This window comes from Elephas maximus, chromosome 14 (assembly GCF_024166365.1).
Source record: "Elephas maximus indicus isolate mEleMax1 chromosome 14, mEleMax1 primary haplotype, whole genome shotgun sequence".
Taxonomy (NCBI): Eukaryota; Metazoa; Chordata; class Mammalia; order Proboscidea; family Elephantidae; genus Elephas; species Elephas maximus.
In genome coordinates, this window is record NC_064832.1 from 6,604,113 (window position 1) to 6,626,214 (window position 22,102).

The 22,102-nt window shown below is 42.8% G+C and overlaps 1 long non-coding RNA gene across 4 annotated transcripts in view; it reads left to right on the forward strand.

Moving 5' to 3' along the window:
- Positions 1-1,129: 1,129 nt before the first annotated feature.
- The window catches only part of LOC126058128 (uncharacterized), a 263,603-nt gene continuing 242,630 nt past the window's right edge, over positions 1,130-22,102 (forward strand). For all 4 annotated transcript variants that reach the window (XR_007513104.1, XR_007513103.1, XR_007513105.1 and 1 more), the window contains exon 1: positions 1,130-3,866. This is a non-coding gene — a long non-coding RNA (uncharacterized LOC126058128). The remainder of the gene's footprint in view (positions 3,867-22,102) is intronic.

A 22,102-nucleotide genomic window follows, 5' to 3' on the forward strand; every position in this document is an offset into this window, starting at 1 on the left:
TGAAGCCTCGCCATTCTTGCTTCTAAGGAATATTCTGGCTGTACTTCTTTCAAGACAGATTTGTTCATTCTTTTGGCAGTCCATGGTATATTCAATATTCTTTGCAAACACCGTAATTCAATGCCTTCAATTTTTCTTTGGTCTTCCTTATTCATTGCCCACCTTTCGTGTGCGTATGAGGTGACCGAAAGCACCATGGCTTGAGTCAGGCGCACATTAGTTTTCAAGGTGACATCTGTACTTTTGAACACTTTAAGAGGCCTCTGGCAGCAGATTTGCCCAATGCAATGTGTCGTTTGATTTCTTGACTGCTGCTTCCGTGGGTGTTTATTGTGGATCCAAGTAAAAATGAAGCCCTTAATGACGTGAACATTTTCTCCGTTTATCATGATGTTGCTTATTGGTCCAGTTGTTAGGCTGTTAGTCTGCAGTCTTCTTTTGATGTTTCCTGTGTTGTTCGATATTTTGCCCATAGAATCCTTCCTTCAGTATTGCACCTAGAGGCTTGAATATTTCCTTCAGTTCTTTTAGCTTGAGAAATGCCAGGTGTTTTCTTCCCTTTTGGTTTTCTAACTCCAAATCTGTTCACATTATATTATCATACTTTGTCTTCTCTAGCTTCCCTTTCAGGTATTCTATTGAGCTCTTTTACTTTATTTTTCCTTCTATTCTCTTTAGCTACTGTACATTCAAGAGCAAGATTCAGAGTCTCTTGTGACATCCTCTTTGGTGTTTGCTTTCTTTCCTGTCTTTCTAATGACTTTTTGTTTTTTTCATATATGATGTCCTTGCTATCATCCCACAACTAATCTGGTCTTCGATCATTAGTGTGCAGTGCATCAAATCTATTCTTGAGATGGTCTCTAAATTCAGGTTTGATATACTCAAGGGCATACTTTGACTCATGGACTTGTTTGAATTTTCTTCAGCTTCAACTTGAACGTGAATATGAGCAACTGATCATCTGTTCTGCAGTCAGCCCCTGGCCTGATTCTGACTCGTGATATTGACCTTCTCCATCATCACCTTCCACAAATTTGTTTTCTGTCTATTCTGCCTGGAGTGGTTCACGAGTATAGTCACCGTTTATGTTCCTGACGAAAGGTATGTGCAATGAATAAGTCATTGGTCTTGCCAAATTCTATCATGTAAGCTTCATTGTCATTTCTATCATCAATACCTTATTTTCCAACTGCTGATTTGTCTGCTTTGTTTTCAACTTCGCATTCTAATTACGTAATTATCAGTACATCTTGATTGATCAATGCATCACGTTTGATCAGTTTCAAACTGCGGAACTTGGTAAAAACCTTCAACTTCTTCATCTTTCACATTCATGATTTGTGTGTAAATTTGAATAATAGTCTTATTAACTGGTCTTCCTGGTAGGCCTGTGGGTATTAACCTATTGCTCGTAGTGTACTTCAGAAAAGATCTTGAAATGTTCTTTTTATCGATGAATATGGTGCCGTTCTCTTCAGTATCTCAATCCTGGCATAGTAGGACATATCATTGTCTAGTTTAAAATGTCCAAAACCAAGCTATTTCAGCTCACTAATGCCTTGGATTACTGACCTTTATGCATTCGATTTCATTTTTGATGACTTCCAATTTCCCGATTCATACTTCCTTTATTCCACATTCTGATTATTAATGGATATTTGCATCAGTTTCTTCTCATGATGAGTTGTGCCCCATCAGCAAATGTCATTAAAGTGGGATCTACTTTGAGGAGGTCGCTCTTCCCCACTTGTATTTTGAGTGCCTTCCAACCTAAGGGGTTATCCTCTGTCATTCAATCAGACAGTGTTCCAGTACTATTTGTAAGATTTCACTGGCCAGTTTTTTTTAGGAATAGATCACTAGGTCCTTTTTCCTAGTCTGTCTAAATCCAGAGCTCCACTCAAACCTGTCTACCATGGGGGACCCTGGTGGTATTTGAAATACCGGTGGCATAGCTTCCAACATCACAGCAACATGCAAGCCACCACACTACAACAAACTGACAGAAGAGTGGTGGGAGTTAAAAATGAGAAGAACCAAAAAGAGTGCTTCTTCCATGTCTGCTGATTTAGAAGAACCATGAAAAATTGTCAAGTGAAGAGTGATTCAGAGAAAAACATGGGTAGAGTGTGACGTAATTTCCATAAAAACAAACAAATGAATGTACTTACATGTGTCCCGGCAAAAAGAAGTGTGTAAAAGGGTACATATGTATCTTTGGACACTGGACACTTCAGGGGAGCAGGTACAATATACTTATGTGGGGATGGCTCTTATTATAACTTCTATATACAAATCTCTGTTGTTAAATGTGTTATAAGAATGTAAAACCTTTTAAAGTTTAATAACATCATACGTGTATGTGTGTGTATTTGAAACTTTTTTTTTTTTTACTATTTTATATATGTGTTTTTTAGTTATCTAGTGTGGCTATAGCAGAGATACCACAAGTGGATGGCTTTAACAAACAGAAACTTATTCTCTCACAGTTTAAGAAGCAAGGAGTTTGAAGTCAGGGCACCAGGTCTAGGAGAAAGCTTTCTGTCTTTGTGGCTCTGGGGGAAGGTCCTTGTCATCTATCTTCCCCTGGCCTAGGAAATTCTCAGCGCGTGGACACTGGGTCAAAAAGACGTGCTCCACTCCAGGCACTTCTTCCTTGGTGGTATGAGGTCCCTCTCATTTCCGCTCACTCTTCTCTTTGTATCTCAAAAGAGACTGACTCAAGACTCACCCTAATCCTGTAGATTGTGTCCTCCCTCATTAACCTAACTGCCTCTAATCCCGCCTCATTAACATCACAGAGGTTAGAATTTACAACACATAAGTAATCACATCAGATCACAAAATGCAGGACAACCACACAATACTGGGAATCATGGCCTGGCCAGGTTGACACACATTTTGGGGGACACTATTCAATCCATAACAATAGAGAAAACACTGTCTTCAATGCCAGATTCAGAGACTTTTATCAATCTATGAAGGGCAAACACAGAAACTGAACAAAATTCAGACCAGCGAAGTATTGCTTGCTCTTGTAACTAATGACTTCTTCTGGTCTCTATAGCTGGAAATGGCCAAAAAGAATTCTGTGAGGATTAATTCAGTTATTGCTAAAACATCTACTGCATTTACATGTCTACAGATAAGGAAGAATGCTGGACACCATGTGTGATTCATTAAGTAACACAGGGACTATTAGACTGTTGTTCTCCTTCTCTGATATGCCACTATCACCTTCTCCCCTTGTTGCTCTCCTGAAAAACCCACACTTGTATATTCTAGGCTTTTTTCCAGGATTGAATTTGCAGGAAGTTAAAGATATATCTTTGAAAGATAAAAAAGACTTTGGCCACATTGTCTTTAGACAGTTCAACTTCCCAGCCAACCTCTGTGCAGGATGGGAATTCACAATCCCTCCTACTCAGTACCTCTGAGCAGGACGGGATTTCTGTTTCATCATCAGAAGACTGTGGAATTCACCCCTCTTCAGAAAACTTACTTTGCTTTGCCTCAAACTCTCCCTCTCAGGATCTGTCACGGTCACTCTGAGAAATTCACATGGGCAGCCTGTATGGAAGTGCCCATCCTAGAGGCCCTGCCCTCCTTTCCTTGCTCCATAGGGCTTCCTCTGACACTTGGGGTCGCATCTCCCAGGGAGTACACACCTCTGGCACTTCCAGGGATTCCCAGGCCCTGGGATACTGTGGATGGGACTTGGAACTCAATCTGTTTCTTCCCATCCTCACCTTTGGTTATCTGTGTTCTGCCTTCACCAGATTTAGGAGGCCTTGTCTTCTCTTTGCTCGTTTCATCTCAGTCAAGCTTTTCTATTCCAACTCTCTGATCTCAGGACAGATCAGGTTAGACCACAGAAAAGAGAAAAGACCAAGCAAACATCACTGATCTGTGCAGAAGCTGCTGGGAAGAGATTCGATTCTCATTGGTTTAAGGTTTTATGCCCACTGCTCACCGGCAGGCAGGTTCCCCTCAGAGTCTGGCTTCTGTCTGGTACCTTGTACTACAAAGAACTCAGTGACCAGCCCACCTTCACAATCACACCTCCCTTAGAGCTATCTTTGCAGAGGCTCTTTCTCAGACTTCCATGTCCCACTGAAATCCCATTTCTCTTTCCTTACAAACATTGTGCTCATTCTCAGGGCCCTGGGACCTCATCTGCAGGTGAGTCTTGTCCTCTTCTCTCCTTGGCGGGGGGAGCTTTGGAGTGGACCTCATGTCTTCGACAGCTATCCTGGGGCTTCTTCCACCCTGGTGCTCTAGGGCTGGATCTCTCCATGTACTAGAGGGGGCGTGGAAGGGGCACAAGGCTAAAAGAGTGGATCTTCCAGGTGAGGTGGGTTTAAGAAGCCTGAATGAAGTTCTTCCCTGAAGGGTGCATATTTTGCAGTCCAGACATCCTGCTTCTCTCAGTCTAAGAGTCCTAGCACGTCTTCAGGCGCTTTCTCCTTTGACCTTGAGGCCATGCCTGCACCCTCTGCAGCCAGGTCTCTGACATGTGTAGCAGCACCAGTAGGTGTGGTAGCCTCTTCAGCCCCTGTCTTCTCCTCCAGATGCTCCTGGAGGTGCCTGGCTCTTCTTGACAGGACTCCAGGATGCTGACCAGGGACTCAGTGTTGGTTAGACTGAGGGCAGACCTGATGGCACTCACTTTCTTCAAAAACTCAGCCTCAAGACCAGGGGCCTTTTGCCGACAGGGGTGTGAGATGTTTTGGTCTGGTCCGCCAGACCGTAGCTAACCCCTTGACCTTACACACTTGGGTAGAATACTCATACTTGACCTATGGATCTCTGGAGTAATTTGATGAGTGAGAATTCTGCCTAGTGGAAGCTGATGCAAAAGGCCTCGCTGATATTTGGGGAATCCTCCTGGGCTTGGAACTTGGGCTTTTTGTTCTCATGTTCTACCCTGAGTGACACTTTCCTCTTGGGTTGAGACTTGCAATAATGGAGAGTTAATTTACATGAGCCCTCTGGGCTCTGGTGTCTCAACTGTGACCTAAGTCTCTGGTCTAGGGATCCCTGGAGGCCTCTCCATCACCACCATTCTCCACTTCCACAGTCCCCATGGTTTCTTTCTTCTTCCCCAGGCACAGACCATACTTTAGGGAATTTACTCTGGGCAATAAAGTCTCCTCCAGAAAATTTCAGTGATGGTACTACCTTATAGCAAAAGTCTATCGTTTATAATACATTGATTTAAAAATAAAACTCCCAGTTTTCTTTTAGTAGATTCCAATTCATAGCAACCCTATAGGACAGAGTAGAACTCCCCTTAGGGTTTCCAAGGAGCAGCTGGTGGATTCCAACTGCCAAACCTTTTAGTTAGCAGCCGAAGGTTTATCCTGTGATAGTTTATAATATAAACCGAGGATCGCCACATTAAAAAATTTTTTTTTTTTTTTGCGTTTGTTGGATGGAAGTGAATTTGCTCCTGTGGAATATGGAAGTTACCTCATGCTCTGCACCTTCATGATAATACATGGTTTCTCTAAAAACTGTTTTCTATGAAAGTTATTTTTTTTAGTAAATTTAGAGTGTAAACATTGAAACAGGAGAATCAGTCTCCTCTTTGTAACTTGTTTTCATCCTCCTTTGAAGGGAAGGTTTTTCATAGAAGGAATTATACTTAAAGAGACAGCGTAATTTGTACTTTTCTGTGTGATTTAAAACTTCTCCTCGTACCGTTAACTAGCCTACACCAGGAGATTTAAATTGCCTTTCTCTGAACAGAAGCCCATTACCATGTCCTTCAGGGTGAGGCAGAAACAGATGTCCATATTTGAGAGTCTGATGGCACAAACCTTAGTAGCTGAATCACAACCATGCCTCCTGTGTGGGCGGGCGGGGCTTGTATATGTCAGCATAAGGGTCAGTTTTTTTCTGAGTTTGAGGGAATGATTGGCGAGTTAAGGAAGAAAGAGAAGGAGTTTGGGAGGGGAGTGTAAGCTCCAGTGACAGACAGAAGATGGGGTGGGGGATCTCTCAAAGGGTATTAGAGGCCAGTCAGAAAAGCAGGAAGCAGCAGGAAGCAGGGCCAGTGGAGGGCAGCACTGGGTGGAGGAGGACAGCAGAGGTAATAGTAGTGGGGAGGGCAACAAAACTGGCCTGAAAAGAGTGATACATGACTGATCCTAGATGAAGCTCAGGTTAAGAAAAGTAGGAAAATAAAAAATTCTATCCTGTAGCCATCTTTGTGGTTAGGGGTTGTTAGGCTCTTGAGGGAGGTGGGCAGGAGACACAGGAGGGGAAGGGGAGTTCCTGGATCTAGGAAGGAGTCTACAGCCCTTCTTCTGCCCTCAATGATATGGGTTCTGGGCTCTTCAACCTACCACTCCCAGAACCTCCTGAGAAATTTCCTTAGTTCTTCACATGGTATATTAATTCCATCTCATTAGAAAATATAATAATTAAGTACGCTTCTTGCAACCCACCCTTTCCACCATCCTATACTCTCTGCCCCAGTTGCCCACTGCCTTCCTTCCTTTCCACCATGTTCAGATCCAGAACAAAAGAGTGCCTTGTCTGCAGCTATTCTGGAAAGCTCTCAAACTTACAATTGAATTCTTTCATTTCATCCCTCATTTATTCCTACATTTCTTATTGACAAAATAAACTTTGGTTAATTATCTACTAAATGACAGAAAGTGCTTTCTCAGGAGAATCTTCCTTATGACCTTATGCATTCATCCCAAATCCTTCATCTTGTCCTACCATGGCTCTCTTTTCTGGTGGAAGTCAGAGCTTTTGTTCTGTAGCACTCATCAATCTGGGACAACTTTTCCTCACCTTTATCTGGAGTCTTAGAGAAAGGCCTTTTCCTCGTGTGTCACTGTTTCATCCTGCTTGCTTGAAAATGTCCAAACATAATGGTCTGAAGGACCTTTATCCCTTCTCCCAGCAGGAACCTTTGATAACCTGGGGACTCTGGCTTGCTCCTGAATTTCCTTGATTCAGTAGCTACAGTTTCTCTCCCACAAGACCTGAGGTTGGCACCCTTTTCAAAAAGCAGCTGAGATCTGAGTTAGCACCAAGGCTTCCGTAATCCTGTGTGACATCATTGCTGACAGTGCTGAGTTCCATGGGCCCAGTTTGAAGCTAAACACGGCAACCAGAAAAACATGAAACTGTCAGGTAGGTGCTTGAGAAGTGCTAGTGCCAATGTGGGAAGAAGGAGATTAGATACTAAAAATGAATTGAAACTTTTCCGTGCCGTGTAAGGGGTTACTATCCCTTGGTGGGTAAAGAGCACAGGGAATGATAACAGTATCATGGGCAGCTGCTTTCTCCCAGTCCTCTCATTTGAATCTGTTGGAATCATGTCTCTCCAGCTCTGGTTATAAAATGTCCACTCTGAGCCCCTCTTAGGTCTCCTTAGCCTCTGAGTCTTCACACAGGCTCTGCTCTCTGACTAGGAGATGTTCTCTCCCTTCCCATCTGCTGGCCTACTCTCCCTGGTGAAGCGTGGAGGTGAAGAAAACTGACCCCACTGGAACAGATTAGGCTTATGAATTACCAAAAAGCCCTAAGACTCAGGAATTTTGTGGTCAGCCAGAATGGGAAGTTTGGGAGTTGACTTGGGGAAATCCCATGACAGACTCTGTTTTTGTTTAGGAGGCCATTTAGAAGAGAAACCAGCAAATGGGGAGACCATTTGAGGAAGAAATTAAGAAGGTTGGGGTGGTGATGAGGAAGGAGGAGACTTCTCCAAGGAAAATAAAAGTTCCAACATGGGGATGGTAGGGGCTTGTTTTGTGTGACCCCAAAGGACAGAAGAGGCAGGAATGGTAGGGAAACAATAGAACAAAAGATAATCTGTGCCTGTTCACAAATGTAACAAATCCCCCAGTGCTTTTACCCTGTTTCCTCAGACTTTTCTCATCAAGCCATCCTTCCCCTTTTACTGAAGCCTGTGGAAAATACCTAGGGCTTCCTTGATGCTCGGCTTTTTTTCATCCCTTAACTATTCAGTCATATTCCCAACTTGGTTCAGGCATGACTTCCTGGTTGTAGTCTTCCCTGAATCTTCTCCTGGTAGATGAGTCCACTTCTTGCTCTGTACTCCATTGTACCCAGGAAACCCTTTACCACAGCATAAAACACAATTGCATTTACTACACATTCTTCCTCTCTCTGTGCCCATGCCTTCTATGAGACTCCAGAGCACCTTTCATTAGCAGGAGGAGTCTTTTTCCACCTGTTAGTTGAAGGCTGACCATACAGTTGCTTCGGCCCTTGGAATAGTAGCAGAGATGATACAAGGAGAGAATTGAAAAGATTTTACATTGAGGCTTGCCCTTTTGTTGCTCTTAAACCCTGAGAACCTGTGGGAATGACCCCAGGCCAGCCTGCTGAATGATGAGGGACCATTGGAAAGAGGATCCAGCGGTTTCGCTGAGTTGATTTTAGGCAAACTGGCTCGCAGGTGAGCTGGAAGCAAATTGTAGACACATGAGTAAGCCCTGCTGCGAGCCACTGTGGCTGGCCCAGATCAGAAGAACCCCAAATTGACAACCTGCAAAATTGTGAGCTTAGTAAATGGTTGTTTTTTTAAGACACTATATTTTGGAGTCATTTGTTACACAGCAATACGTGACTGATACACCTGTTAACTTGGCTGTTTCTCTCACCAGGCAGTGAGGCAACGTCTCTAAGTCATTTCATCACCAAGAGCATCTGGCCTAGGGTCTGACATGTAGCTGTTCATACAGGAAATCTTTGTTGACTTAATGCATGAATGGGTAATACGAATTGTATGTGTGTGTCTGCACAAAATCATGTATGAAAAAAAGCATGATTTTTTAAAAAATAAAATGAATTGAGGCTCAGAACTACCTGCTTACAAAATTGAGGGGAGTTTTTAACCTCACTTACTTTTAGGGTACTCCCTCATCCAGATATGCAGTAATTCCCAGGGTCTAATGAAGGACCAGTGCTTGGAGAAGACCTTCAGCACACCCGTTGCCTCAGCCTATGTGGGTGATCTCTCTAGAAGCATTCGTTCTGCTGTTTCCCTTCTCAGCTGGAGCATGAGAACCTTGGTGGGGCTGTCAACAGCATAACAGGGTTTGTCTACTTATGTGCCTGCATCAGCCTTTGAGGTGCTGTAACACTATCAAGAAGGAGGTCCTACCCCTTCCCAATGTCTAGGACCCTACTATCTGACTGTCACTCTTCCCCTGGGCTCCAGTTCCCTCAGTGTGATCACCCCAGTGAGCTGAGGCTTTTACCACAGACTCTTCAGAGTCTTGAAGTTTCAGGGCTTCAACACTGTGAGTCCAGCTATCTCCTTGAAATGAGGTAGGGAAAATGTAGGAAGATTTTATTTTCCATTTAATGTTGCAATAAAATTTCTTGCCCTGCATTTTCGAAGGGTCCTGCCTAACAATTCCCTCTGTTCTCTTACAAGATGTAGGTCAATGAAGAGTGAATGTTTGTTGTGTCATAATGTGCAGAAGGATGCAAAGCGCACGTGGGGTCCATTCCCTCAATGCTCACACTACAGCGCCCCACCCACGTGGAAATCTCTGCAAGTGTTACTGAGTCCCTCCCACATCCACAGTGAACAGTTTTCAGGTTCTTATAAGAGGGAATTGTGTCCTAACACCAGCTGCTCCCTGGAAACCCTATGGGGCAGTTCTACTCTGTCCTGTAGGGTCTCTGAGTCAGAATTGACTCAGTGGCTACGGGTTTGGTTTTTTCTTTCAGGCGGGTGGTGGGAGTTTGATGTTAGCTCCATAATCATGTTATTAAAAAATAATGACAGGGTGGCAGGTGAAAGCAACAAAACAAAACTGAAATGAAATGGCTTTTTCACACTTATTGGCCCCACAGAGTTCCTTCGAGGTGTTTACTTTTCACTAGATTCGGAGAAATGTTTGTGAGAGAGACACAGCTTGAGATAGCTCCAAAATTACATGTTTCCCTCCTTAATGTTAGGTTACATTAAGAGCTGGTTGGCTGGTTTATCATCTGCCTGCTTCACAAAAATAGAAGGCCCATGCAGGCAGGAACTTGTCTGTTGTGTTTGTCAGAACATCCTGGTATCTGGAACCTAAGAAGTGCTAAAAAAATGATTTGAGTGAATGTGGGTGGGTTTTTATAAAAAACACTGTGTTGCTGTCTTTATTTAGTTAAATAGTGAAAACAGGGATAAGGAAAATGGAGACAATTATTCGTATAATTTAGAGTTACATAAGATGAGAATAGAACTTGAATAATGAAGAGATAAAAAAATAAGCTGTACGGATGGAATGTACCCCCTTCCCTTTGCTCTGGAGGGAGACATTTTAAAATTGGATTGTTTTTTTCCTACTGATTTATAGGTTCTATATGTTAATTGAAAAGTTAGTCTTTTAGGAATCACAGATATTTGTATTGAGATACAATTTACCTGCTGTAACACTGCCTTTGAAAATATGCACAATACCGTGGCTTTTAGTATATGGACAGACTTGGCACAACAGTCACCACTGTCTAGCTTCAGAATATTTTCAGTGCCCCGTAAATAAAGGCCCTTGTTAATAAAGGCGTATTAACAGTCATCCTCATTACTCCTTTCCTCCAAGCCGTAGCAACCACTAATCTACTTCTGTCTGTGTTGGTTTGTTCTGGACATTTCATGTAAATGGAATCATGCACGATGTGGTCATTTGTGTTTGACTTCTTTCATTTAGCGTAATATTCTCAAGGTTCGTCCATGTTGTGGCATGTATCAGTACTTGGTGCCTTTTTGTGGCTGAGTAATATTCCAGTCTATGAATGTACCACATTTTGGCTGTTATGAATAACACTACTAGGAATCCTCTGTGTAAGTTTGTATGTGAACATGCTTTTGATTCTCCGGGGTACAGACCTAGGAGTACAATTGCAGTGTTGTATGGTAATTCTCTGTTTAACTTTCTGCAGAATTGCCAAACCATTTTCCAAAACAATTGGATCATTTTACATTTCCACCAGCGGTATTCCAGCTTCTCCACATCGTCGCCGACACTTGTTGTCCATCCTGTTGAGTTTAACGGTCTTACTGGTTTTGAAATAATAGTGCACTTTAGTTTAGATTTGCATTTCCCTGATGACTAATGAGGTTACGCTTCTTTTCCTGTGCTTGTTGAGAGTTTCTGTATCTGCTTTCGAGAAATCTCTATTCAAATCCTTAGCTTGCAAATTTTTTTCAGCTTTTTGCCTGTATTTTTACTCTCTTCATGTACTTTTTGATATGCCAAAGATCTATAGATCTTAACAGTTTTAGCCTTCATATTTTGGGATTTTTAAAAAGTCTTTCTCTTTTATCAATAAAAAGAAAATAAAAACTTCTAAAATTTTTATGGTTGCATATTTTAATTTTAAATATTCGATCCATCTGGAATTTTGTTTTGTGTAAGGTGTGAGAAAAAGGATGAAAACATTTTTACAGGTGGTCTGAGTGATTACCAGATTGCTACAAACACTCCTTTTCCCATGACCCATATCTTAACTGCATTTTCCCGTAGTCTGTACAAAGACTCCTTTTTACAAAGGGAGGCCCACCATTCCCAGCCATTTCATTTTAAGGTTTGTTTTGCTGCAATTAAATCCCTTGTGTATCTTATCTACACACCTTTTCTTTTAAGCTAATACAAATTTTGTGTGAATAGGACCTTGGCGAGTGTAAGATGGGCTTGAATTTCATAACTGGTTCCATGTGGTGCAGCCCAGCAGACGGACAGACAGAAGCAGGGGCTGCAGAGGCGACAGAAGCTATGAGAACATGAGCCTCTAGAGATTTGCTGCTGAATTTCACATAAAGCTCTAGACTTTTCTGTGTAAACTTATCATCATATATGGGCATCACCTTACAACAGACAGAGAATAATGCTTTAAAAGTTAGACATTCCTAAGGAAGGTGTTTATTCCTTAGCGGATGCTGAGAAGTGTATGTGTTTTGGTGAAGATATGTACCCATTTCTACTGGGTATGTATCTTGAAGTAGAATTGCTGGGTCCTAGGATATATGTATGTTCACAGCTTTTGTAGATACGGACAAAACATTTTTAAAGTGGTTGTACCAAATTACACTTCCACTAGCGGTAGATTAGAGCTCCAGTTACTCCACGTTATACCCAATAGTTGGTATTTTCCATCTTTTCCGTTTTAGCCAATCTGGCGTGTAGGGGATAGTATCACATTGTGGCTTTTAATTAGAATTTCTCTGATAACCAGTGAAGTTTTGTCACTTTTCCTATGTTTCTTGGCCATATAGAAATCTTTTATACAGTGTTCAAGTATTTCCTCATTTTTCTATCAAACTGTCTGCTTTCTTTTTCCTTTTTGGATTGTTCTTTATGTATTTCAGAACCAAGTCAGTAGTAGGATATATGTATTGCAAATAACTTCTACCACATGAATTTACCCTTGTGGCTTGTCATGAACTTCCAGATTCAAAAACCCATCTTTTACAAAAACAAGCAAATGTGTAGACATAAAAGTTTATTAGGGGTTACCAGGGGCAGGAGGGAGGAAATAAAGGGGTGTTCCTGCATATGGAGACTGAGTTCTGGTTAAGAGTGGTGGAAAAGTCACATTGATTAAGGGCAGGGTTGCACAGCCAATTAATGCTAATTACTGTCAGTTGTTCAGTCACCAAAGGTTGTGTGGTATGTTTACAACAACAACAATGAGCAGCTGCTGAGGCAGCATAATAGTACTCAACGGATGAGGCGTATTCTTTTATTATACTTTTCTCTATTTTCTAATTTGTTTTTATAATATGCTACTGTTCAAATTAATAAAATGTTGCATGATGAAAGTGGATAACAAGGTCTATCCCACCCATTACATCCTTGTAAGGTTTAAATGAGGGACTACATGCCATCAGCAGAGGCTCAGCCTTAGTTGCCACTCGAGAAATGCTTCATTTCTCCCACTCTTCTGGCTCACTGTCTTCTCCCCTGGTTTATTTGCTCTTCTCTTTAGAGCTGGAAGCATGTGACCACCAGGCTTCCCGACACCATCATTCTGCTTTCCATACCAATGTTATTGTAGTCTTGGGTTCCTGGGCAGCCTCTCTGCAGGTTTAATTCTTTCACATCTGTTAAGTTATTATTTAAATATATTCCTTTAATTTTGTCCTGCTTATAGGAGTATATTCCCCAACACACATGGGAACACCATGAGTAAGAATAGACTCCGTGGCAATGGGTTTTATATGTGTGTCACACACATTTATGTATATTCACATAAATATTATATCCTGCTCCTTTCACTCAATATTAGCCTTTTCCATGATAATGTTTTGTTTATTTTACAGACAGCATCAAATTGTTTTATTATATTCTGCTGTGTGCAAGGAGTATATAATTTTAGCAATTTGACTATAGTTGAAATATTAAACGTGCATGTTTCTAGTAATCTTCAACCTATACTTAAATCTTTTAACAAAGATCTTTGCTATTGAACCTTTTTATCTAATTGTTATTCAGCATTCTTTAACACTAAGGGATAGTCTCAGGATCAACTCAGATCATATTTTCTCCCTCTTACACACGAAGGCCCTTAAAGTATTCAGAGATTGTTCTTGTTGTTGTTAGGTGCCCTCGAGTCAGTTCTGACTCATAGGGACCCTGTGCACAACAGAACGAAACACTGCGTGATCCTGCGCCATCCTTACAATCATTGTTATGCTTGAGCTCATTGTTGCAGCCACTGTGTCAATCCACCTCATTGAGGGTCACCCTCTTTTCCACTGACCCTGTACTCTGCCAAGCATGATGTCGTTCTCCAGGGACTGATCCCTCCTGACAACATATCCAAAGTATGTAAGACGCAGTCTTGCCATCCTTGCCTCTAAGGAGCTTTCTGGCCGCACTTTTTCCAAAACAGATTTGTTCGTTCTTTTGGTAGTCCATGGTATGTTCAATGTTCTTCGCCAACACCACAATTCAAAGGCGTCAACTCTTCTTCCGTCTTCCTTATTCATTGTCCAGCTTTCACGTGCATATGATATGATTCAAAATAGCATGGCTTGGGCCAGGTGCACCTTAGTCTTCAGGGTGAGATCTTTGCTCTTCAACGCTTTGAAGAAGTCCTTTGCAGCAGATTTGCCCAATGCAATGTGTCTTTTGATTTCTTGACTGCTGCTTCCATGGCTGTTGATTGTGGATCCAAGTAAAATGAAATCCTTGACAACGTCAGTCTTTTCTCCATTTCTCATGATGTTGCACGTTGGTCCAGTTGTGAGGATTTTTGTTTTCTTTATGTTGAGGCGTAATCCATACTGGAGGCTGTGGTCTTTGATCTTCATTAGTAAGTGCTTCAAGTCCTCTTCACTTTCAGCAAACAGGGTTGTGTCATCTGCATAATGAAGGTTGTTAATGAGCCTTCCTCCAATCCTGATGCCCCGTTCTTCTTCATATAGTTCAGATTCTCGTATTATTTGCTCAGCATACAGATTAAATCGGTATGGTGAAAGAATACAACCCTGACGCACACCTTTCCTGACTTTAAACCAATCAGTATCCCCTTGTTCTGTCTGAACAACTGCCTCTTAATCTATGTAAAGGTTCCTCATGAGCACAATTAAGTGTCCTGGAATTCCCATTCTTCCCAGTGTTATCCATAGTTTGTTATGATCCACACAGTCGAATGCCTTTGCATAGTCAATAAAACACAGGTAAACATCCTTCTGGTATTCTCTGCTTTCAGCCAGGATCCATCTGACATCAGCAAGGATATCCCTGGTTCCATGTCCTCTTCTGAAACTGGCCTGAATTTTTGGCAGTACCCTGTTGATATACTGCTGCAGCCGTTTTTGAAAGATCTACAGCAAAATTTTGCTTGCGTGTGATATTAATGATATTGTTCTATAATTTCCACATTCGTTTGGATCACCTTTCTTGGGAATAGGCATAAATATGGATCTCTTCCAGTCAGTTGGCCAGGAAGCTGTCTTCCATATTTCCTGGCATAGACGAGTGAGCATCTCCAGCGCTGCATCTGTTTGCTGAAACATCTCTATTGATATTCCATCAATTCCTGGAGCCTTGTTTTTCGCCAATGCCTTCAGAGCAGCTTGGACTTCTTCCTTCAGTACCATTGGTTCCTGATCATAGGCCACCTCTTGAAATGGTTGAATATTGACCAATTCTTTTTGGTATAATAATTCTGTGTATTCCTTCCATCTTCTTTTGATGCTTCCTGCATCGTTTAATATTTTCCCCATGGAATCCTTCACTTTCGCAACTTGAGGCTTGATTTTTTTCTTCAGTTCTTTTAGCTTGAGAAACACCGAGCGTGTTCTTCCCTTTTGGTTTTCCATCTCCAGCTCTTTGCACATGTCATTATAATACTTTACTTTGTCTTCTTGAGAGGCCCTTTGAAATCTTCAGTTCTTTTACTTCATCAATTCTTCCTTTTGCTTTAGCTGCTCGACGTTCGAGAGCAAGTTTCAGAGTCTCCTCTGACACCCATCTTGGTCTTTTCTTTCTTTCCTGTCTTTTCAGTGACCTCTTGCTTTCTTCATGGATGATGTCCTTGATGTCATTTGAAAACTTGTCTGGTCTTCGGTCACTAGTGTTCAATGTGTCAAATTTATTCTTGAGATGGTCTCTAAATTCAGGTGGGATATTTTTGCTCTCGTGGACTTGCTCTCATTTTCTTCAATTTCAGCTTGCACTTGAATATGAGCAATTGATGGTCTGTTCCACAGTCCGCCCCTGGCCGTGTTGTGACTGATGATATTGAGCTTTTCCATCGTCTCTTTCCACAGATGTAGTCAGTTTGATTTCTGTGTGTTCCATCTGGCGAGGTCCATGTGTATAGTCACCGTTTATGTTGGTGAAAGAAGGTATTTGCAATGAAGAAGTCATTGGTCTTGCAAAATTCTATCATTTGATCTCCGGCATTATTGCTATCCCCAAGGCCGTATTTTCCAACTACTGATCCTTCTTTGGTTCCAACTTTTGCATTCCAATAGCCAGTAATTATCAATGCATCTTGATAGCACGTTCGATCAATTTCGGACTGCAGCAGCTGAAAAAAATCTTCTATTTCTTCATCTTTGGCCCTGGTGGTTGGTGTGTAAATTTGAATAATAGTCGTATTAACTGGTCTTCCTTGTAGGAGTATGGTTATTATCCTACCATTGACAGCATTGTATTTCACGATAGATCTTGAAATGTTCTTTTTGATGATGAATGCAACATCATTCCTCCTCGAGTTGTCATTCCCAGCATAGAAGACTAGATGATTGTCTGATTCAAAATTGGCTGGTATTGCCTACTTCACTAATGCCTCGGATATCGATGTTTGTGCATTCCATTTCATTTTTGATGATTTCCAATTTTCCAAGATTCATACTTCGTACATTCCAGGTTCCGATTATTAAATCGATGTTTGCAGCTGTTTCTTCTCATTTTGAGAAGTGCCATATCAGCAGATGAAGGTCCCAAAAGCTTTACTCCATCCATGTCATTAAGGTTGACTCTCCTTTGAGGAGGCAGCTCTTCCCCAGTCATCTTGTGAGTGCCTTCCAACCTGGGGAGGTCATCTTCCAGCCATATATCAGACAGTGTTCCGTTGCTATTCATAAGGTTTTCACTGGCTAATGCTCTCCAGAAGTAGACTGCCAGGTCCTTCTTCCTGGGCTCTCTTAGACTGGAAGCTCAGCTGAAACCTGTCCTCCATGGGTTACCCTGCTGGTATCTGAATACCGGTGGCATAGCTTCCAGCATCACAGCAACACACAAGCCCCCACAGTACGACAAACTGACAGACACGTGGGGGTAGCAAACTATGATTTCATTCATCATTTTCATCTTTCGTTTTTTCAATCAGTCAATATTTAGAGAGATTCCATGTGCCAGGAATAGTCTACATCATGTGGACACAGTGGTGAAAGGTACCCACTGTCCCTGCCATTGTAAAGGGGAAACCCAGTGTGGGTGGGGGGGGGACTGGTAAAATGTAGTCCAGAGAAAGGACAGACCATGCTCCAGGAACCACACTGGACTTCAGAGAGCTTTGTTGGCTGCTGTTCATCTGTCCGGCTTGTAGATGTCAGAGTGCCCTCAGGCTCAGTGCTTAGTCCTCTCTCTCTCTATTGACACCTTCTCTCTAGGATGCCTCAGTGAATCAGTGGCTGTCTGTATCTGAGGATGCGATGTTTACACCTCCATCCATTTCAACTCCTCCTGGTTCGCTACTTATATTCAAATGTCAGCCTAACTCTCTGTACTGAGTTCTTCATCTGTAAAATGTGCCGTATAATGATACATTCCTCACATGGGTATCATGCAGAGAAAGTATCTTAAGAGAGGAGAAGCCCTCACAAGAGTCCTGGCACCAGTAAGTGTTAGCTGTCAGTATTATTACCTGACATCTCTACGTAGATGTCTAACAGCTATGCCATGTTATCAACGCCATGAAACAATTCTTGGTCCCAACCCCATTCCACCCTTATCGATGAATTTCTCAGGGCTTCAGTGATGGGAATGTGTGCGTTTTTCTGTATAATGGACATGGCTAATAAAGCTTGGCCTGGTCCTTCATAATAAGTTGCTCCAAAGTTTGTATGGGTGGAATCAGACAAGTTATAGCCAACTAATATAGGAAAAAAAAAAAAAAAAATAGAACTCTCAGCTGCTCATGTTTGTACTCTCAGTCCAGAATATCTGGTGAGGGTACTATATGGACTGAATTGTGTAACCCCAAAGGTATGTTGAAATCCTAACTGCTGTACCTATAAATGTGACCTGATTTGGAAATAGGGGATTTTTAAAATTATTTTAATGAGGCCATACCAGTTTAGGGTGGTTCCTAAACCTAATCCCTTCTGAGTTATAAAAATAGCAGAATAGACACAGACACAAACAGGGGAAGAGGGAGACAGACAAAGGGGAAGATAATCTACAAGGCCAGGAACGCAAAGGGTGGCTGGAAGCTGCTAGAAACTGAAGTAGACATGAGCCATGCCCTGAATTCCTACTTCTAGCCTCCTGAACTGTGAGAAAATAAATATCTGTTCTTTGAAGCCACCCAATTGTGTTATTTTTTTCTTATGGCAGCACTAGATGACTAACACATACCCATGGTTATACATGAAGCCTGGTGTAAAATAGTGTTCTCCCCTCCTTGTCTAGCCCACCCAAATCCTGCTATTTCCCTATCAGTGTCCTCTGCTTTCACTAAGAGCTACAACAGAGTCGGCTTGATGCCGATGTATAGAAATGCAGTTTATTTTTTAGTTTATATTTAGGATTGACTAGCATTAATTTCAATGGTTTGGAAATTCTTCTGTGGAGGCATTTCTGTAATCTATGAATAATAGCAGTTGCAGCTTTTCCTTCTTGTTTTGTTTGGACCTCCAGTGTTAAATATTTAATATAAATAATGATAGAAAGCATCCTTCTGTTTTTAATGATTTTTTTTGTGTGCTTTTTTTTTTTTTAAGTGAAAATTTTCAAATCAAGTCAGTCTCTCACACAAAAACCCGTATACACCTTGCTACACACTCCCAATTACTCTCTTTTTTTTAATGAGACAGCCTGCTCTCTCCCTCCACTCTCTCTTTTCGTTCCTTTTCACAGCTTCTAAACCCCCTCCACCCTCTCATCTCCCTTCCAGGCAGGAGATGCCAACACAGTCTCAAGTGTCCACCTGATCCAAGAAGCTCAATCCTCACCAGCATCCCTCTCCAACCCATTGCCCAGTCCAATCCATGTCTGAAGAGTTGGCTTCGGGAATGGTTCCTGTCCTGGGGCAACGGAAGGTCTGGGAGCCATGACCACCGGGATCCTTCCAGTCTCAGTAAGACCATTAAGTATGGTCTTTTGAGAATTTGGGGTCTGCATCCCACTGTTCTCCTGCTCCCTCAGGGTTTCTCTATTGTGTTCCCTGTCAGGGCAGTCATTGGTTATAGCCGGGCACCGACTAGTTCTTCTGGTTTGAGGATGATGTAGTCGCTGATTCTCGTGGCCCTTTCTGTCTCTTGGGCTCGTAATCACCTCGTGTCCTTGGTATTCTTCGTTCTCCTTTGATCCAGGTGGGTTGAGACCAATGGATGCACCTTAGATGGCTGCTTGCTAATGTTTAAGATGCCAGACGCCAGTCTTCAAATTGGGAAAGCATCCTTATGTTAATGCTAATTAATTTTAAAGAGAATGTCCCGCATTTCACCATGAACTATCATGCCAGTTGTATTTTTCCAACTTAAGGAACTCCTTTTCTGGTCCATGATTGCTCAGCATCCTTATCTCTCAGTGTGATTGGATTTTATCAACTGCTTTGTCCCCATCTCTTGAGATGAGCATGTCTTTTCTTCTTCCATCTATGCATGTGATGAATTAAATTATTAAATCTTTAATGTTCACTCAAGCTTGCATGCTGACGATAAACCCCCTTGATGATGGCGTATTACATGGTTTATACTTTGCTGGATTTCCTTTGCCAGTATTTTATGTAGGTTTTTGCATCCCAGTTACTTGGTGTGCTTGCCTTGTAACTCTTCTTCTGTCATCCTTGTCTAATTTGGTGTCAATATTAAAGTAGCCTTAGGGATGAAGTAGAGGAGCATCTCATCTTTTTCTCTTCTTTTCTGACTTTGCAGAAGATTAAAATGCTCTTTTTCTTGCCTGTTTGCTGCAACCTGAATGAGAGTGGTCTCGGCCTCCTGTTTTCTTAGGGAGATCTTGAACTACTGACCCATTTTGTGTAGTGATTAAAGGTCTTTTCTGGTGCTACTTAGAAAAATTTCCACTGCATGTTCTAGGCTGCTAGGATTTCCTCTTTAAATGTTATGTTGTTATCACTATTTTCAGTCTCATCCACGTCAATTAATCAATCCCAGATTTTCCCTCATTTTTCCAAAGTCAGACTCTACATCTATTCCTGGCACCAATTCCCTTATCTAAGACTTGTTGGCAAACAAAAATACAACCCAGCATCTTTGAGTCCATGATGTGAGAATACAGTCCTATATAACTTTTTTTGTAACTGTTGTTAAGTGTTTCTCCTCTTTTTTTTTTTTTTTTTTGTTCATTTCCCACGTATCTAGCAGTTTCAAAGTTGTGCACTTCAGGTTGAGGTCATTAGCTTGATTGACTCTGTGCAGGGCCATGGGGTGCCAGTTGCAAATCCGCATCAAAAGAGCACTCCTCTAGAACTAGGAGGCAGGAGGAGGTGGTTGGGCGGTTGTGGGGGGGGGAGGGAACTGGGCAGGGCTGTGTGGAGAGGGGCGCCCAGGGGAGGTGCCAGGTCGGAGGCTGCCCCACCACAATCTCACGTGCATCAGGAAGGAGCTGGCTGCAGGAGCCTTTTGCGAGAGTCCCAGCCCACCCAGCCTTGCCCTGAACTCTGACCCGCTAGGCTCACAGGTCCCACCAGAACTAGGGGAAGCCTGAGGCTACCGATGTCAAGTCCCAGGGTACACCCCTGAGCCCAGTCACAGTGCTTATGCTGGAATAGGAGGGCAGAGGAGGCGTATGGGGACTTGGGTCCAGAGGGTGACCCAGAAAGGGTGGGAGAGTTGTGGTCACCCTAGGACTCTGGCTCCGCACGTGAAGGGCCCCAGGTTGCACTTCCAGGAGGAGAAGGTGAAGCCACAGAGGCCACACTGCTCACACAAACAATCCCCCACCCTCCTCTGCCCTTTCTCCAGGCGGGACGCCCCTCCTGTGCTGTCCTCAGAAGGGCTCTTCAGAGACCGCACCCCTAGTTTGCGGAGCAGCAGAGCCTGCCCCAGTCTGGACTAGGGACTTTATTTCTTCCACTCTCACCACTGGCTGAAGGCAGACTCCTGTCTCCACAGACTAAAGAGGAATTATCAAAATGAGCTCGAAACTCTAGATTTGAGTTAAGGATCATAAATTAACACAGAGAAATACAACTTTAACAACAAAGACCTGTTTGGAGCCCCAGTTGGAATTAAAAAAAAAAAAAAAAAACTTGAACAGAGGGAGTGATAAAGTTTTCCTTCTTTTGCCACCCTCTCTCGGTGGTCCCAAGCTTTCTCATCTCCCACCTCACAAGACTGTATCAACTGCTTTGAGACTGTTAGAATAAAGATCCCCAGGCATATCACTGCTGTCACCCTGTGAGGATTTCCCCAGTGCTGGGTTAGACTAAGACAGAATCCTTCCAAGGCTTCCAGGGCCTGTGTACTGGACGGTCAGCACACGGAGCCTCAGAGCCCACTTTGTTTTTCCTGCAGTTGGGCACGACCCCAGGGACATGACCCTGAGAGTGCTGACACTTCCTGAAGCCAGTGACCCTCCCCCTGGGCTTCTCTCTGCCTGGGTCTCAGAATCTCTGAGGCCAACTTGTACCCTCGGAAGTGTTTCTGCTGAAGGACACCTAAACAGCACTGTGGATTTGTGTCCCGCAGTCTGCAAAACTGCCTCCCCTGAGTGGGGTGAGGAGCTACTGAAATACTGAAATCACTGAAACTAGCAGAAGCCACAGCTCATGGTGCTGGGAGAAAACTGGGAAGGACGGAGAGGTGAAGAGGCTATAAAGGCCCAGTCGTGAAGGCGACCATGGGCCAGGATGTCCTGAAGTCGCAAAGCTTACCAATGCTGAGTGCCCTAAAACCTGCCACTCCTGTGCCCATCTTTTCTTTCAATGGACAAAGTCTTCCCCTGCTCTTATGTGCCTGGGCTGGAAGGGCCTTTGACTTATAACATGAAGCAGCCTCCAGAGCCTCTTGGGGCAAGTGATGGTCAAGGAGGCTCTGCCTAACCCCACCCTGCCCTTCCCAGTCGTCAGAGGACCAGGAATTTCAGTCTTCCAGCTCCTGGGCTGATCTAGTGACTTGTAACAGGATTTCGCTGGAACTGGAAGGTGTTGAAGACAGGAAGTACTCCTGGGTTTCTTCACCCAGCTGAATGCCTAGTTCCTGGTGTTATTACACGGCTTACATTCAGGATAAGAAGAGGCGTTTGGGGCTTGACACGTGACCTCTTAGCAGAGGTTTCTGTTCAGGAGCGAAGAGGTAAAAAGAAAGCAGTGTCTACTAAGTCCTTTTCCAAGAGTCTCAGGAAATTCTCACGAAGACCCTCTCAGGTAAGGACTGACGGGAAATGCCTTGGTTTAATATTAAACTTTGCCC